This window comes from Oryctolagus cuniculus, chromosome 7, assembly GCF_051225735.1.
Source record: "Oryctolagus cuniculus isolate XC-2025 breed Fujian yellow rabbit chromosome 7, ASM5122573v1, whole genome shotgun sequence".
NCBI classification, from domain to species: Eukaryota; Metazoa; Chordata; class Mammalia; order Lagomorpha; family Leporidae; genus Oryctolagus; species Oryctolagus cuniculus.
Genome location: NC_142873.1, coordinates 56574678 through 56593390, shown reverse-complemented (window position 1 = coordinate 56593390; position 18713 = coordinate 56574678). Strand labels below are relative to the sequence as shown.

At 53.5% G+C, this 18713-nt stretch overlaps 1 long non-coding RNA gene across 3 annotated transcripts; it reads right to left on the bottom strand.

Moving 5' to 3' along the window:
- Positions 1–3828: 3828 nt before the first annotated feature.
- LOC149125575 (uncharacterized) lies at positions 3829–18492 on the bottom strand. 3 transcript variants are annotated; one of them, XR_016211442.1, is made up of 3 exons: positions 18409–18492; positions 7873–8033; positions 3829–4088 (listed from the first exon to the last, which is right to left on the bottom strand). It is a non-coding gene; the product is annotated as an uncharacterized LOC149125575 (long non-coding RNA). The 3 variants fall into 3 exon arrangements; XR_016211443.1 differs by lacking the exon at positions 18409–18492 and adding an exon at positions 17786–18009; XR_016211441.1 differs by lacking the exon at positions 18409–18492 and adding an exon at positions 15838–16203.
- Between the last annotated feature and the right edge of the window lie 221 nt (positions 18493–18713).

Genomic DNA, 18713 nt, shown 5'->3' with positions numbered 1-18713 from the left:
ACTGTCTCTCTGGTGATCGATGCCTGGCGGATTGCGACCTACTGTGCAGCTCCCGCAGGAGCAGGCACTGGCAGTTGTCATTTGTTGGCTGCTTAGCATCCCAGAGTCTTTCCTCCCGTGAAGAACCCTCGTGTTGTTGGCGTCCCTGTAGGAAGCAGAGCTTCGTTCCCCGATGCAAGCTGAGACGTCAGAGTCATAGCTTCCCTCGTTCACCGAGCAGCGGTGACCCAGGCTCAGTCCATTACAGGTGCATTCAGAGCCTGAGTCTAAATCTTTCCAGAGGACAAAGGTGAGCTACGGCCGTAGCCTCCCGAGATGGGCAATGGAGGATGCTTCCTCCGTGTGGCACTGGCCCGGATGCTGGAGACACAGCCCGCTCTGATTCTTCCTGCCGGCCTCACAGGCCTGGCACGGCAGGCCACCTCGTGCTTCTGTGAGCTCCGCAGTACACAGCAAAGCTCTTAACAGGGACCGGCACTGTGGCGCAGCGGGTTAACGCCCTGGCCTGAAGCGCCAGCATCCCATATGGATGCTGGTTCGAGACCCCGCTGCTCCACTTCCCATCTAGCTCTCTGCTATGGCCTGGGAAAGCAGTGGAAGATGGCCCAAGTCCTTGGGCCCCTGCACCTACGTGGGAGACCCAAAAGAAGCTCCTGGCTCCTGGCTTCACATCCGTGTAGCTCTGGCCATTGCGGCCAACTGGGGAGTGAACCATCATCCATCTTCTACTGCTTTCCCAGGTCATAGCCTCCAGCCCCTGCAATTGAGATTTAAAAAGTTCATGGGAGTGACTTCAGATTTCACATTGCCACTCGTCATTAACAAGCCACCACTTGGCCAATTCCAATATTGCATCAGAGAAGAATGCACACAGTTACAGCCTCTTTTCCCTCTGCCAAGGCAGTGCTGTTCACACACTTCAGCCAAAACAGCCCCCATGGCAGACTGAATGCAGCTATCCCATAGCCTTCCACAGAGCGAGGCATGAAAAGGATTTGCAAAACTGTAGAATAATGCCCCCTTTCTCAAAAATTTTTGTTTAGGAAATGTGAGTTTTCAAGTAAAAATATTATTTATTAAGCATGTAATGCATTTACTGTTGTTACTTTTTAATGAATAAATGATTTTAAACTTTCTATTTTAGGGATGGGCACTTGACCTAGCACTTAAGATGCTAGTTAAGACCCTCACAGTCCATATCCAGGTGCCTGGTTCGAGTCCCAGCTCTACTCCCAGTTCCAGGTTCCTGCAAATGTGGGCCCTGGGATGCAGTAGTAAGGCTCGAGTATTTGGGACCCTGCCACCCACGTGGGAAACTTGGACTGAGTTCTTAGTCCCTAGCTTTGGCCTGGCCCAGCCCCAGCTATTGCAGGTATTTGGGGAGTAGACCAGCAGGGAGAAAGGGGTGGGGTGGGGGGGAGTCTGCCTCTCAATTTAAAAAAAAAATTTTTTTTTATTTGACAGATAGAGTTAGTGAGAGAGAGACAGAGAGAAAGGTCTTCCTTTCGTTGATTCACCCCTAAAATGGCCGCCACGGCTGGTGCAGTGCCAATTCGAAGCCAGGATCCAGGAGCTTCTTCCTGGTCCCACACGGGTACAGGGGCCCAAGCACTTGGGCCATCCTCCACTGCCTTCCCGGCCCACAGCAGAGAGCTGGACTGGAAGAGAAGCAACCGGGAGTAGAACCCAGTGCCCATATGGGATGCCGGCGCCGCAGGTGTAGGATTAACCAAGTGAGCCACGGCGCCGGCCCTCAATTTTTGTTTAAATATAAAAATTGTTTGGGACATACTTGCACTATAAAATTATTTGCTGCTTATCTGAAATTCCAATTTACTTAGGCTTCCTCTGTTTTTCCTGCCGCTCTACTATAAAGCTCTTTGGGATTCTCCATCTTTTTAAGAATGTGAGTGAGTCCAGAGAGCAACTGTGTAAGGGCTGCTGCCTGCTGTTTTGTGCAAGTTCCCCACTGCCCTGCACAGGGCTCGGTAGCTTCTGTATGAGGGCTGCGGGGCAGGCCCTGGGGAGGGGAGTGCACCCTGGACAGCTCTCGGTCCTCGTAGGGCCAGACTCCGCTTCCCCCTTGGTCTCTGCACTCCTTCCTCTCCCACTTGAGCTGCCTTTCTCCTTATGTGGCCCCTTCCTCCAGCGCTGGCCTGTAAGCATTCATCAGACACGTGTGCCTGGCCCTCAGCTCTCTGCATCTCGAGGTGTTGTGTCCCCCAAGGGTAGGCTGGAGGAGGAGAAGCCACCCCTGGGAAACCCAAAAGCAAAAGGGTAGAAAAATGCACAGAAAATAGATTAATGTTTCACAAAATCTCCAACTGGCCCTGTAGTTCAGGGCCCAGCCTGTTCGGCTGCCCCGTGGACTCCCCTTGCAGCCGATGACTTCCCTGTGCGGTTGCCTGCTCCGAAAGTAACTGTAACTCCCACCTGGAACGCTCCCCGACTCAGTGCTTGGTTGAACCTAAACATCACTTTCTCAAAGAGGCTTCCTAAGGCTCCCCACTGAGCCTTGTTTTTTCTCCTTCCTGATATGAGCATAATTTTAACTTGTTTTATTTATCTCTGTTTGCTTGTTTATTACTTTGCTCTCTTAAAAAACCACAGGACAGCAGCAGCCATGTCTGTTCTCCCCTGTCCTATATACCCAACAATTAAGTGCTCAATATTAACTCATTAAATAAAGTAAGAAAGTTAAGACCACAACTATTACTTTTTACCTTTCTTTTTTTCTAATGTAACTATTTAAAGTCATAAATCTTCCTCTAAACATTGTTACAGCTGCATCCCACAAATGTTGGTAGCTGTATTTTCACCATGATTGCAGTTTAAATATCTCTTAACTTCACTCTTGATTTCTTTAGTGACATATAGATTATTTAGATGTGTGGTTTGATTTAAATATCTTGAGTTTTCCTAGATTTTTTTAAAAGATTTATTTATTTATTTGAAAGTCAGAGTTACACAGAGAGAGAAGAGGCAGAGAGAGAGAGAGGTCTTCCATTTGCTGGTTCACTCCCCAGTTGGCTACAACGGCTGGAGCTGCACCAATCTGAAGCCAGGAGCCAGGAGCTTCATCTGGGTCTCCCACATGGGCACAGGGGCCCAAGGACTTGGGTCATCTTCTACTGCTTTCCCAGGACATCTAATGCTTGTATAACTCAGGGTGATCTGAGAACATACTATATGTGATTTGAACCCTTTAACACTTATTGAGATTTGTTGTATGGCCCAGAAAATAATGTGAATTCTGTGTTTTAATGTATAGTGGTTCTATAACAATATTAATTAGATCAGCGTATTGATTCTGCTGTTCAGACCAGTTCTGGCATTTTTGGCCAATTCTTCTACCAAGTGCTGAGAGAGTGGCTTAGGCTTCATCTACACTGAAGTGCATGCATGTTTACATTTGTTATATCTTCCTGGTGACTTGATCTCCTTGTCATTATCTGATGTCTCTCCTTCACACTTTTGTCTTAAGCTCTGTTTTCTATGTGCATTCCTCTCTCCTTAAACCGAAGTAAAGCAGAATCATTTAAACTCCGACCTTGCTACATTTTTTTCTTCACATTTTTATCTCTGTTATTCTCCAATGTCAGTGGTCAGGTCAAACAAATTAGAAAAAGTGGCACTAAGCAAAAAAATAAAGAGAAAAAAGAAGAAGTGCATAAAAGAGCATAAAAGAGGCCGGCCCATCCCCCGTGCTCTTCCCTAGCGCAGCAATCACTCGCCAAGGAGATGAGCTGCACTGCCCCCCCAGTTCCCAGGCTTCACTCTGGAAGGTTCGCCCCCCGGATTACAAAAAGCAGCAACACTCATTTCTAACATTTTTATGCCTTTGACTTTATTAAACTTGGGACTTTCAATAATGCATGAAAAGAAAATCATTTCATGGCTAATAACGCAGGGTTGGAAGGCAAACTTTTGAGCAGAGCATCTAACTGTGAACACAATCAATACAACTTTCACAAGCAATTCAATCTAGTGCAGACTCCGGGGAGAGTTTCCTGGCACTCGGAGGAAGTCAGGTGCAAGGTTAACTGTGATTTTTCTTCTGTTTGAATTTTTCAGAACATCTTCAGTTCCTGTAATGAAAAATAGCTGGCAATATAGATCTTATAGACTTTCACAGTAGAGTCACAAGGGCTCCCCTAAACATTCATGTTAATGAAAAGTTTGGGGGTTTTATTATTGTTTTCACTAAATTTCTATGTTTCAATTGCTGGAAGAAACTATTGTTAATCTTGGATTGTTTCCAATCTTCTTGGAAATCTCCAATGTCCATTCTGGATATCTAAGGTCATTAAAAATGAATCAAAACCAATTTCCATGTGGCATGGGCTCTAAACCTCATACCCTACTATTATTGTAGGCAACTCCATGAGTGTTTATGGCAGGCAGCTATGCAACAACAGGATTCCAGAGGGCCACAAAGGCCCTGACATGGTGGCAGACATCCCTATCAGTTACTCCTTAGGATGAGACATTTCATTCAGAAGGCTCCTGTCACAGCTGCTCGGGAACCATGAAAACTCACTTACACATTGGGACATTACACATTGTGTTTGCTTATCTAATCTAGGAGTGATTCATTAGGTTTTGCTCCCTATAGCCAAAAAACAAAAACAAAAACAAAAGCCTGCAAATTCCTCTCTTTATGCTGTCCTCTCTTTCTCCCTAGCCCTAGTATCTCCCACTATCACCTCAAAACAGATGGTGCCAAAGATACGCCTCTAGTGCAGCTCTTTTTCCAAATAATACATCCCCATCTCTGGTCTCCAGGTGGTCATTCCACTAGCTGAAACCCACCTGTGATGGCTAATTTTGTGTCAACTTGACAGCATTAAGAGATGCCCAGATTTCTACTAAAATGTTGTTTCTTAGTGTGTCTGTGAGGCTGTTTCCAGAAGATACAAGCATTTCAATCAGCAGACTAAGTAAAGATCACTCTCACTAATACGGACAGACATCATCCAATCCACTGAGGGCTGGAGTAGAATAGAATGGAAAGGTGCCAGAAGGGTAGGTTCTCTCTCTCTCTCTCTCTCTCTCTCTCTCTCGCCCTCGCTCTCGCCCCCTCCACCCCACTTTGAGTTGGGACATTCATCCTCTCCTGCCCCTGGACCTCAGAGCTCCTGGTTGTCAGGACTTAGATCGAAGCGTTCACACCCGTGGTCCCCGCGGTTCTGCAGCCTTCAGCCTCAACTGAATTACACCACCAGCTTTCCCCATCCTCCAGCTTGCAGACGACATAGCTCAGGCCAGCTCCCGTGATAAAGTCCCTCCCACACAGCGGTATGCATACTACTGGTTAGGCTTCTCTAGAAAACCCTAACACAACAACTTTCCAAACCACAATTCATTATCACATCTCCACCCAGCAAGCCCTGGGTGGGGATTTAATTTTACTCAGTGACTTATCATGCTCCAGTCACCTTGGGAAGAAGAAACTGCTCTCATTGAAGAAGTCACAGAACTCTTCTAGTCAGTATGAAGAAGGAGGAAGAAGAGGAGGGGGAGGAGGAGGACGAGGAGGTGGGAGGAAGAGGAAGGAAAAGATTCAGAAGGAGGAGGAGGGGAGGGGATGAAGGAGAAAGAGGAGGAGGAAGAAGAAGATGACAGTGACGATATGAGGTCATTAATAGCTAAGAAGTCAATGGCTATGAGGGAGTCTAGTTCAGATCCACATTTACTAAGCAAGTTCTAAGGGCCAGACACCATACCAGGTGCAAAAACCCAGAAGGCCTGCAGCAGTATGGAAGAGAATTGTCAGCGACAAATGCGTCAGGCTGCCGCTGTGGGGTCCAGCGACTGGGACACAGAGAGAGCCTCCTGAAGAAGTGATGCTTCAGCTAAGGGCTAAGGGCAGGAGAGGAACGAGCCTGATGAAGTGAGGTAGACAGGCATCCCTGTGGAAGGAACGGCCTGCACGAAGGCATAAGACAAATTTCCGGAGGCTTTGTGTTTCTGATCTCAAAGTTCAAGCTGGGGAGTGGATGGGTAGGTGGAGGTGGTGAGAGACGAAATTTAGCCAGGGGCCAAATTATGAAGAACCTGGCAACGCAGCCTTCACTTTTCCTACAGAAACCAGAGTTTTAAGCAGGGAAGTTACAGAGTCCTCCTGGCATTTCTGATAGCTACTTCTGGAAGCAGAAGTGTGGATGGATCTGCAGACAAGACAGGGTGCAGGGAAGCCAGCTGTCCTATATGGAAACATTAGGCCTAACTCTCCACTGCACTCCAGTCACATACGCTGCACCTCTCCCATGGCGGCTGCAGTCCAGTTCCCACGCGCTGACCATGGACATGACATGGCAATGGGAGATCAATGCCCATGGCACAGGAGAGATTCTAAATATGCTTGCCTGCTTGTGCTAAGGTGTTGTTCTCCTGGCTTCCACTATGAGAAGAGCATGCCTCTGGCAGCCAGAAGTCTTAGAGGATGACCGTCAGGTAGAGCAAACCAAAACCCAGCCCACAGCTGGGACTTGAGGCAAGCGCAGCCAAGGCCATCCAAGGTCCCTCAACCACAGCCAACGAGCCGAGACTGGGATGAGAAAGACACGCCTGTCTGAAGTCATCGAGTTCTGGGGTGGTTTGTTACAAGAATTACTGCTTCAATGGTCAGTTTGTATACTAGTTTAAGAAGGTCCTGGAATGACAAGAGAATGAAGAGGACTTTGACAGAGGGTAACAGCCATGAAAGACAAGGAAGAAACGAATACATGAAACTTGCAAGAGGCAGGATGGAAAAGACCGGATCACTGACTGGATATAGGCCACAAGTCGAGGAAGGCTCGCGGGGTTTAAGCTGGGGTGACTGAGTGGGTGGAGAGAACCTGCTACGCTTATGTCACCTCCGGAGCTGGAGTGAGTAAGAAAAGGAGAAGATGATGGTTCCAGTTAGATATTGGGAGCTGAGCAACCTGCGGGGCATTTGATGGGAATCAGCTAATTCTATGTAACTCTTTGTTTCATTTGTGAAACAAAAAGAAACATCAGGAGATAACCGGGGTTTTGCCCAGATGGCTCTGGGTGGGACATCCTGGGACCTGTGTTGGCTGCTGCAGGGGTGCCTGCCGTCTGTGGCGGCTGTAGAATCCCCTATCCCACCTTATCCTGCATCCTCCTCGTTTTCCAAACCTGGTTCTCCAGCGCCATTTCAGACTCTGTGAGGGAACCCTCCCTAAATCAATTCTATTTCTTATTAAATCAACTAAAGTTGATTTCTGTTATTTGCTCTCATGAACTATAACTGGTAAAGAAATCAACAAGGCAGAGATGCCAGGAAATCGGAGGGTTGACTGGAGGAGTGGTTATCGGACCATCAGAATATAGCACAGTGAAATCCTGTTAATGTTCAAGGGATCTGGCCACCTTTGGCTAAAATTAAATGATCACTTATAGTCACCTGGAATGGAGAAGTCATTAAAGCAAAACATTGAAGACCATATTGCTGCTCACAGGGAACAAAATGAAGAGCATGGATCACAGACTCTCAGAAGTGTGGCTTCTCCTACAAGGATGGACAGTGTAAAACAAAGAAATAGGGAACAAGCTCAAATCTCTAAATTCTCAGCCCTGAGACTTTCTAATAATGTGCTGGAACAATATCTTATTTGCAGTCTTTTAAGGCTAAGGTAGCTAAAAATCAAGCACAAAGTCGCATTTCCAATTTCAGCATCTGCTGAACTGACAAATCCCCTAGTTCTACTACAGGACGCTCAGTGCATTGTTTAGGGAAAAGTATTGTAACCCCCAAAACTGTAACAAGGGTTTTTGGGGGAGACGTAGAGAACTCAATAGACCCTGAATATTGAACCCCCACTGAGTCTCCCTTGCCAGCGCAAACACATGCCCCGCCCTTGCCTGGGGAAGCTGCACCTGCCGGGTCTGAACGGGTCTGAACACGGAGTCCCTCCTGCATGCATTTGCTTGCAGAAGGAAGGCAGCTGAAGTCATGACTCTTTCCTCCACTTCTTCACTCACTGCTTCCTCCATGTTCCTGCAGAGTCAGACCCCAGCATGACCTGGAAGCAGGGAGGAGAGGTCGTGATTACGTAAAAAGCTGAATCCCCACCAGTAGAATTTCAGAGGAGGGTTTGTCACCGTGGTTAACATGCGGCCAGCACCGCGGCTCAATAGGCTAATCCTCCACCTAGCGGCGCCGGCACACCGGGTTTTGGTCCCAGTCGGGGCACCGGATTCTGTCCCGGTTGCCCCTCTTCCAGGCCAGCTCTCTGCTGTGGCCCGGGAAGGCAGTGGAGGATGGCCCAAGTACTTGGGCCCTGCACCCCAGGGAAGACCAGAAGCACCTGGCTCCTGCCAGCGGATCAGCGCGGTGTGCCCGCCGCAGCGCACCGACCGTGGCAGCCATTGGAGGGTGAACCAACAGCAAAAAGGGAGACCTTTCTCTCTGTCTCTCTCTCTCACTGTCCACTCTGCCTGTCAAAAAAAAAAAAAATGCCACCTGGCATGCCCATACTGGAGTGCCTGGGTCTGAGTCCTGGCTGCTACACTTCCAGTTCAGCCTCCTGCTAATCCACACCCTGGGAGGCGGTAGCTGATGGCTCAAGTAGTTGGGTCCCTGCCACCGATGTGGGAGACACAGATGGAGTTCCAGACTCCTGGCTCCAGCCTAGCCTGGCCTTAGGTGTCTTTTTTTTTTTTTTTTTTTTTTTTTTGACAGGCAGAGTGGACAGTGAGAGAGAGAGACAGAGAGAAAGGTCTTCCTTTTTGCTGTTGGTTCACCCCCCAATGGCCGCTGCGGCTGGTGCGCTGTGGCCGGTGCACCACGCTGATCCGAAGCCAGGAGCCAGGTGCTTATCATGGTCTCCCATGGGGTGCAGGGCCCAAGCACTTGGGCCATCCTCCACTGCACTCCCTGGCCACAGCAGAGAGCTGGCCTGGAAGAGGGGCAACCGGGACAGAATCCAGCGCCCCAACCGGGACTAGAACCTGGTGTGCTGGCGCCGCAAGGCGGAGGATTAGCCTATTGAGCCGCGGCGCCGGCCCCTAGGTGTCTTTTTAAAAAAGATTTACTGATTTATTTGAAAGTCAGAAGTACAAAGAGAGACAGAGAGAGAGGCAGAGCTCTCCCATGTGCTGGTTTACTCCACAAATGGCCATAATACCAGGGCTGGACCAGGTTGAAGCCAGGAGCCAGGAGCTTCTTCCAGGTCTCCCATGAGGGAGCAGGGGCCCAAGGACTTGGACTGGACCATTTTCTACTGCTTTCCCAAGCCACAGCAGAGAGCTGGATTGGAAGTGGAGCAGCTGGAACTTGAACCCCCACCCATATGGGATGCAGGCACTGCGACAGCAGCTTCACCTGCTGCACCACAGTGCCAAGCCTTTAAGTCCAGATCTTGACTTGAAATTCAGTACCAGTGATAAAAACAACAACAAAAACAAAAAATGGGGCCAGCACTGTGGTGCAGTGGGCTAAGCCACTTGTTATGTTGGCAGTCCATTTGAAGCACCCATTCAAGTCCAGGCTGCCCTACTTCTGATCCAGCTCCCTGCTGTGGACCCAAGAAAGCAGCAGAAGATGGACCAAGTGCTAGGGCCCCTGCGGTCATGTGGGAGAGCCAGAAGAAGCTGCCGGCTCCTGGCTTAGGTCTGGCCCAGCCCCGGCCATTGCGGCCATCTGGGGAGTGAACCAGTGGATGGAGGATATACACAATGCACTATTACTCAACCATGGAAAGGGTCTTCTCATTGGCAACAGCATGGGTGGAGTCAGAGGTCATGAATGGGAATCGAAGCCAAGCACGGAAAGACAAGCACTGTGTGAGATCTCACCCCTACAGGCAATCTAACCAGTTGATCTCATGGAAGCTGAGTCACCAGACGCTGGGGAGAGTGGGGCGGGGAGAGATGGGAGCAGGCTGATTAGCAGGTAGAGTCAGACAGGAGTAAGATCTGGTGTTGTGTTGCACAGTAAGGGAGCTATAGACGAGGATCTCGTGATGTGTCGCTCTCTTTTAAAACAAACCAGAAGAAAGGATTTTCCCCATGAAGAAACGTTATATGTTTGAGGAGATAAATGCATTTACCCTGACTGAGCACCATGCAGTGTAGACATGTGCGGAAACACCACATGGGGCCCTGTTAATACACCCAGAGTTTTATGTGTCAGTTAAAAAGAACAGGAGAAAAATCGCAAACAAATAAATGTATTGTTCAACCGCATCTTCCCAGAGAGAGAGAGAGAATCAGAATATTGGCCTGTGTTGGGTGCTTTTTGCCCCTTTTAATGAGAGGACTGGCGGGTCTGCAAGTGTGGGGAGGGGCGGATGTCTCTGCCTGCAGCCTGCCTTGTGAGCCGCGTGAGAGTCCAGGACATGGAACTTCCACATCAGAGCAGGGAAACCGCTCGTCGCTGAAATCAGCGCCCACAGTCAGAGAGCACCCTGGCAGCAGGAGCTGGGTCCCCGGCTGTGGCCCTGAGCCTCTTGCAAACATCTCTGACATCTCTCCCTGAGACAGAGAACCACCCACTGGCCCAGCGTGGACTCGGGGTGTTTCCTTCCCCTAAGAGCCCACTCTCTCGGGCAGCTTCAACATAACCACCACTCAGCTGGGCTGGAGAAGGAACAAACTCGGCACAAAGGTTCGTAAGCAAACAGCCAGAGCTTGGGGCTTAACAATCTGTACTTAGAGAAGAGAGTGAGCGAGGCTGCTTCTTGCACCTGGACGCAACCAGGAGCAACGGAAGAGGAGGCAAAGGTAGCACAGCCCTCGCCTGAAAAATCTTGGTCTGCCTTCAAGTCTGCAGCCGTTCAACCTTTCTACTGCAAAGGGGATGGGGTCGCTGGCTAGTACCCCGCGGGGTAGGGGGTTCCCTGCCTCTGAGGCCACTTCCTACAGCTGCCACCGCGCAGTGGGGGGAGCCCCTCCTCCCGGCGGCCAGACCTGGAGCGGCCGGCCTGAGCATGGCCCCCAGCTCTTGGGCAGGTGGCACAGAGCAGTTAGAACTTCCTCAGGCCACCGCAGCGGGACCCAGGGCCAGGGCAGTGGGGCCAACCCTGCCAGAGCCGGAGGCCCTGGGGCGGCCCTGGGGTGGTGGCCCTGGCAGAGGTTCCAGCCACTGCTTCCCCATCGCTGGGTCTCTTTAGCTTTTCTTTTCAAGTCCTAAGAAAGCGTTTACCTTTCCAATAAATTATTTTCCCACTGAAGATAACCAGTCTCCTGCTGCTATTGGACGCCAAGAAGCAGGACGGTGGCCGGGAAAGGCAACTCCCGTGTACTCTCAGCACCGGGTAGAAGCTGAACCTCCGCGGTGGTCTGACCTTGCTCGCAGGGCGACAGAACCCTTGGGAAGGGAAACATTTCAGGGAGGGAGAGCAAAGCAGAGGGAGAGACCAAGTGCGAGGGTAAGAGCGCCTGAGCCGAGACTGAGTTCCAAGCTCAATGTTTGGCATTGGAGTCGTTCTAGATGCAAACGGAGCGGGCAGGTGACACAGCAGCCACCAGGGGGCGCCAGTCAGCACAGGGTCATTGACTTGGGGAATCACAGAAAATGCACACGATGGATTTTCACTGATAATCCAAGTCATTTCTTAATGCATTTTCCGCTTAGCACCCTAAATAAGGAAGCAGCAGTCAACAACCAGAGAGACCCAAGAACCTCAGGTCCAAGTGGCAAGTGTAGCGCTGCAAGGGGGTCCCGCGTGCCCCTGGGCAGATCTGAAGAGGCCGAGGCAAGGAAAAGCTCCCAAGGCCAACCTGGGGTGGATGACAGCGGATATCCCCACAGTCATCTCCGCCACCGTGACTGACGCCCAGGGAGCTGTGGGCCCGGGGTTGAACAGCGGGGGGGGGCGCCTGTACAAACACTTGCTGCATACGGCTGTGGTGGCCTCTGTGTCGTGTTGCGGCTGTGGCAGACTCTCTCGTGACAGCCACTCTCAGAACCCTGTCCCAGAACCTCCCGCCGTTACTTATGTTGCATTTTTGTTACAGGCGACCCGGGCAGCCCCACTGCCACGCTGGTAACTTTAATGTTCCTTTCACAAGCCCAACAATTTTGCATTACCCCTTTTTTATATTACTGAAATAATTTTCACCGCCAACAATTCTTTCAGTTTAGATTCCACCTCACAAAGATAATCCATCATCAGGTGTGGGGTCATATAATTCTACCAATTGTAGCATCTACAGTTGGACATTTTTTAAAACTTGTATTCATTTTATCTGAACCAATGAGAAAGAGAGAGAGAGAGAGAGAGAGCGCACTTCCATCTGCAAATTCATTCCTCAAATGCCTGCAATAGCCAGCGCTGTACCAGACCCAAGCTAGGAGCCAGGAGCTCCCCCTGGGTCTCACGTGGGTGGCAGGGACCCCAGTACCCGGGCATCAGTACTTATCCCAGGCACCTGATACGGGATGCAGACGTCCCAAGCGCCAGCTTAACTCACGCTACCATAATGCCTGGCCCAGAAATTTTTAAATATTTATTTATGTGAACGCTGGGGTGACTGAGAAAATGGGGCAGACACAGAGAGAGAGAGACAGAAACAAAGAAAGAGAATCGTCCTTCGTCTGGTTCAACTCCCCTAATGGCCAGCAGAGCCAGGACGAGGCCAGGCCAACCTCAGGAGCCCAAGGCTCAGACCAGTTCTCCGACGTGGGTGGCAGGGACCCAAGTACTTGACGGGTCACCTGCCGCCTCTCAGTGTGCACAGCAAGGGAGTGGAGCTGGGGCTCTAAGCAACATCTCTCTCTGTCTCTCTCTATATTTGCCTTTCAAATCAAATGAGAATGAATAAATAATTTTGATAAGTAGTGTGAATTTCAGTGTATGAATTTCAACGCTTTGATTTAGATAGCAGCCATCAAGGTCCTGTGGCCTCCGCGCCTCAGGACGCGCGCCCCCTACGCAGGAGGGGGCTCGCCCCTCACCTCCGGTTTGATGCAAGCGCCCCCCCCCCGCCCCCGCAGCCCAGGTAAGGGGGAGTCGGCTTCTGGATGCCGCGGATTTGAGCTCTCATGTTCTAGGCCATCAAGGCCTGTGGTGGGATAAGCGGAGACGCGGGCTCCTTGCAGAAGGTTCTGGAGAAAGGGTGCGGAAGGCAGAGGGGGGTGAGGGCACGAGGCCCGGGCCCCGGATCACACGCCCGGACTCCCACCTCAAGTTGTCCAGGAAGACGCCTCCTCCCGTGGACGAAGGTGCCACAGCACCAGGGGCTGAGGGAGGCCGGCGGGCGAGAGGCCTCGGAGCGCTCACGGGCCCCTCTCCAGGGGCCGCCTTCCTCCTGCCGCCCCCTCAGGGGACCCCGGGGAGGGAAGGCTGCGGCAGCCGGGGCCTCCAGCCCGCCCATTCCTCCCCGCCGCCGTCTTCCAGGCGCTCTCTCAGGCTCTCCCAAGCTCTGGTGCACGCCCAGTGTGAAACAGCAAGAGCGTGCATGCATTTCCCAGATATTTTTCACGCTCTTGGAACAAAGAGAAACAGAGAGCGGTGCACATTTTCCAAGATCACGCCTGGCCCAGGAAGTGCTTTCTGATCACAAAAGCCCCGCGGCCGCATCCCCAACTCGTAACAGCCAGAAAAGAAACCCAGCGGCGTCCGCGCGCCCCCAGCGGCCTCCGGGCACTGCGCCTCCGCCGCGCCGCGCCGCGCTGTCCCTCTCGGCAGCGACCACCAGAGGGCGCGCGTGCTCCTCAGAAGCGGCGCGCCGGCGCCAGCCCGGACGTGCGGACCGCGCGGGGCACTGCAGGCCCCTTGCTGCCAGGCCACAGTGGACCCGCACAGGCAGCCCCGGGAGTGCTTTCAGACGAAAACCGTTTCCCATTCCTCCGCGCTCTCTCGGCCTCCCCAAGTTCCTTGCCGGCATCAGCCCTTCCCCCCGGGACACGTTCCCGGTCAAAGTGGATCCAGCCACCCGCACATTTACTCCTGGGCGGGCAGCTGCGTGAGAGCGGGTGCGGGATGAGGCGGTGGTGCGGCGTCTTAGGGCCGGGCCCTAGCCCTCTGAGTGTGGCTCCCGAGGCTCGGAGGAGGCCCGTGCGCCCTCCCCCCACCCCCACCCCCCACCCCGTATTCCCGGGCCGGCGGGGACAGAGCGCCAGCACTGCCCCGGCCGTGCGATCCCCGGGCCACTCGCGCCGGGGCACTGTGAATCAGAATAAATGAGTGCCTCCGTGACCGGGGAGCTGTGCCTTAGCCATGGGCTCGCGATTAAAGGCGACGATGCACGTCTCACGTCCCCGTGCTGTTTGCATGCAGACTTAAACCGGGTGGTTTCCTGAGCAGGGGAGGAGCTCACAGCAGCAAACATCTGTCCATACAGGTGTCACCTGGGCTTTTCTGCTGTCCCATGGGCTTTGTTTTAGAAGAAGTCGTTTTCAGGTGCGGGCCTGAGTGTGGTTTGTCTGATCCTGAGCGTTACTGAGCCATCTGTGCGCCGCCCCTGCTGTTACTCATTAAATGCACGCCAGGACCCTGGCAGGCAGGTCTCGTGACTGTGATTCCCATTTTGCAGACTGAGGTAGAGAAAGCAAGAGGGACCTGCCCAAGACCACAGAGCTGGGATTCAACCCCAGCAAGTTGGCTCCTAACTAACTAGAGGACACTGCCGAAGGCGCATTCCCCGAAAGAAGAGATCGGAGTTAGAACAGGGACGCGGTGGCGCCCCGAGATGTGCACCGTGCTAACAGGAGCCACTTGCCTGGGGAGGAAGGGCCCGGAAAGGGCGTGCAAGGCTGGTAGAGCTGACCGGCGACAGCTCCAGGTATCCCCAGACATGTCGCAGCCCCAGACAGCACCACCCCCAAAATCAGCCCTGTGCGAGCCTCAGAGACCCCAGGCTGCCGTGGGCCTCCCACACACCTGTTGTGTAGCGGTCCAGATAAGCACTGCTCACAAGGCTGTGGCCTAGGGCTCCCACCACGGGGGGCCTCCGCTGACTCGCCCACGGCCCCAGAGACCTGCTGCTCACTGATAATCTCGCCACAGTCCCCTTACAAGCAATCGTGTCCAACACAGCACACACCCACACCCCCAGCATGGAGCTAGCCTGATTGAAGACAACACGTATGTCTCCCATGCCGACCAGGAATTCTGCAAAGGGAGTGGCGTGCCCATCTCCTTGCTCCCTTTCTTCCCTTCAAAACAGTCCAGTGCCCCTTCCCTCGCTGCAGCACTGGTTTCAGCGGCTTCTGGCCTGGGCTGCCCTGCAAACCTCTTCTGCTCTAGCTCTAAGCCAGCAGGGTGCCCCCACCTGGGCTGGCTGAGTGGGAGGAGTGGCCCTTGCCTGGACCGGGCAGGAGCAGATGTCTTTTTTCTTTCTTTCTTTTTTTTTTTTTTTTTTTTTTTTTTTTTGACAGGCAGAGTGGAGACAGTGGCCTCCAATGGCCGCCGCGGCTGGCGCGCTGCAGCCGGCGCACCGTGCTGATCCGAAAGCAGGAGCCAGGTACTTATCCTGGTCTCCCATGGGGTGCAGGGCCCAAGGACTTGGGCCATCCTCCATGAGCAGATGTCTTAGGGATGCCCTCTACTTCCAGACTGTCAGATGCCACTTTGCTCCTGCCTCAGCTTCCAGGCCTCTTCCTCCCTTTCCCTCAACTGTCTCTCTCTCTCTCTCTCTCTCACTCCCCCCCCCCCCCCCCCCCGTAACTCAGTCTTTCAAATATTTATTTCAACAGGACATCCTGGTCTCCTCCATGGGTGGCAGGGACCCAAGCACTTGGGCCATCCTCCGCTGCTTTCCAAGGCTCATTGACAGGGAGGTGGCTTGCAAGCAGAGCACCCAGGACTTGAACTGGTGCCCATATGGGATGCCAGCTTGGCAGGTGGTGGCTTAACCCACTGGGCCCCAAGCTGGCCTCACCTCTTTGTAGTTTCTGCTTCCTCAAAACTGCAGCTAAGACCGGAGAGTCTTCCCCCGTCAGCCCCACGGTGTGATCTATCAGCCACAGCCAGCGCTGCGTGGTCCCCAAATCCAAACGCCTGTCTCAAGCCAAGCAGCCTCAGGATGCCAGGGAGCCGCGGGTCCCTGTCCTGGAATCTCTACCGGTCAGGGGAGACTGGGACGCCGGGTCCAGAACCCCACCCCCGACCCCGGGCCTGAAGCTCTGAGCCTAGGTGTGAGCTCAGCTACTGTGGAATGACGGGTAGCTTTGGGATCCGCAAAGAGGGAAGGCCTACACTTCCGGGAATGGAGAGGCCTACTTCCAGGGAAGAAAGTCCTTGCCAAGGTCCCTGCGGGTGCCTAAAGGTTAACCAATGAGGATCAGACCTGCCTCAACCTTTAACCCCCATGCCCTGAGTCTATAAGAGGAGCTCTCCCAATCTCTGACGCGCGACTTCCCCGGCCCCCGCTCTGTTGCTCTGTTGGGACCGGGCAACCTCGACCGGGAGCGGAATCCCAATAAAAGCCTGTGAATTAATTGATTCATCTGCCTGGGAAGATTTGTTGCACGGGACACCTTACAATGACACTATGGGTGGACCCCACGTATGGAGGCACGGGATTCTGGGACTCTGGGGAAGCTGGTGTTGCCTTCGGGAAACTGTCCCAGGCAGAAGGTTGCCCCTGGGACTGTAAAAGCCACACGCCGCAGGGGCAAGCAGGTGCCCCGCACTGTGAGAAACCCAGGCTACTCCTGCAGCCCTCCTGGGACAATCCCTCCTCCTCACCCAACAAGGGAAGCTGTGTGAATCCCGCTATTGTAAACCCAGAGCAAGGGAAAAGGAGGCAGATGCGTGGGTTAAAGATGTGGGAACAGTGAGGCCCTTGCCATGCCCGGGGTTAGGAAAAGGGGACACACATCTGCTGGTAGCAGCGACCCCCAGCTAATCCCACGATGGCAGCAGTAACTGGCAGAAACCCTGGGTTGGGAGCGCCCGGCACGCAGGTGGTGCTCTGTGAGTGTTGGCTGAGTGCCATCTGGAAAGCTGTGTCCAGTCCCGCGCTGAAGGTCACCAGCAGGGTCTCAGCTCGCCTCTGCCCCTTAGCCTCTGGGCTTGGTGGCACCTGAGATTCTGCTGGCGAGAAGATTCTGCGGCTCTCCGCCTGGGAGCTGGTCCTGACGCCCGAGCCTCAGGCCTCCCGTCCTCGGCCGCCGCCAGATCACTGCCCAAGCCCGGGAGGGGACGCGCGTGCATGGGGGAACGGCACAGCCCCCAGGTTCGGCGGTGGGGGTCCCAGACGGAGGCAGGAGGGAGGAGTCCGCGGGCTGGGGAACTGAGCCCAACTGGCAGGAGGGGGGTGGGGAAGTGCAGAGGAAATCGGGGCCGCCAGCTCCCCGGGGAGGGGATGAGCCAGAGACGGCGGGAGAGAGGGCCCTGCGGCAGCGTGGCGGGGAAGAGCAGATGGGGCCGGCAGATGGGAGCCGCCAGCCTGGCGAGGCCGGCGGGCAGCTCAGCATTCTCAAGAGGCAGCTCCACCGAGCAGCCCGGGGGAGGGGGGAAGGTGGAGCCCCCAGCCCCCTGCTCTCCTGGCCCCCATGGCGTCTTTCTGGGAGACTCAGGGGGGAGGGTTGCGCGGAGAAGTCAGGGTTACGTCCCAAGATCAATGATCACATCTCCATTTAAAAAAAAAAAATCAGCCGCTTAACTGAAGCAGGTTTCTTTTTAGCTGAGAGGGGAGGCATTCCTGAACCCCTGCTGAACGGCAGGTCACGGGGGTGGGGCACCCCCCCCCCTGCTCTGCCCTGCGGGCACGCTCAGGCAGGGAGGGGCTCAGGCCAGCCCTAACAGGCGCGGACCCTAACAGGCGGTACAGGTGGGGCGTGCACCTGCTGTGCCCGCTGGGAGGAGCGAGAAGGACACCTTACTGGAAGAGGACTGTGACACGGGAGGCGTGACGAGGCCTTGAATTGAGCGTTCCACAGTCCCACGGAGGCGGCGAGACCTTCCTTCCACGCTAGTCAGTTTGCGTGAGGACACAAAAGCCAGCCTCTGAATTCAAGACGCCAATCAGGGAGCACAGCAGAGAAGGGATCGAGAAATACTAAGAGGCGCGTTTGGCGCAGCAAAGTCACCACTTGTGAAACCCATATCCCACACCAGAGGGCGTGCTTGAGTCCCGGCTCCTGAATTTCTGATCCAGCTCCCTGCTGGGAAAGCAGCAGATGATGGCCCAAGTACTTGGGCCTCTGCCACCCATGTGGGAGACCCAGATGGGGTTCCTGGCTCCTGGCTTCAGCCTGGCCCAGTCCCAGCTGTTGTGGGCATTTGGGGAGTGATCTAGCAGATGGGAGATCTTTCTCACACACTCTGCCGTTCAAATAAATTAATTTTTAAAAGCAGAAATATGAAAAGGTGCAATGCAGTCCCTAGTTTTCCTTTAATCCAGTTTGCTTAAGGGAAGATTTCTTCATCCAAAGTAGAAATTGGAAGGAGGAAATCCTGCCATCACACCCCAGAACCCACCCCCTACCCAACACAGGACACCTACCCTGCTGATGACCCCAGGCCTTGTCTCTGCTGGGTCCCCTGCATCACTTTTGAACTTGCTCAACTACCTCATTTCAAACAAACTATCCAGGGCTGGTGCTGTGGTGTGGCAGGTGAGCTGCTGCCTGCAGCACCGGCAATCTGTGTAGGCATAGGTTCAAGTCCCAGGTGCTCCACTTCCAATCCAGCTCCCTGCTAATGTGCCTGGGAAAGCAGCAGGAGATGACCCAAGTCCTTGGATCCCTGCACCCATGTGGGAGACCCAGATAAAGCTCCTGGTTCCTGGCTTCTGCCGGGCCCAACCCT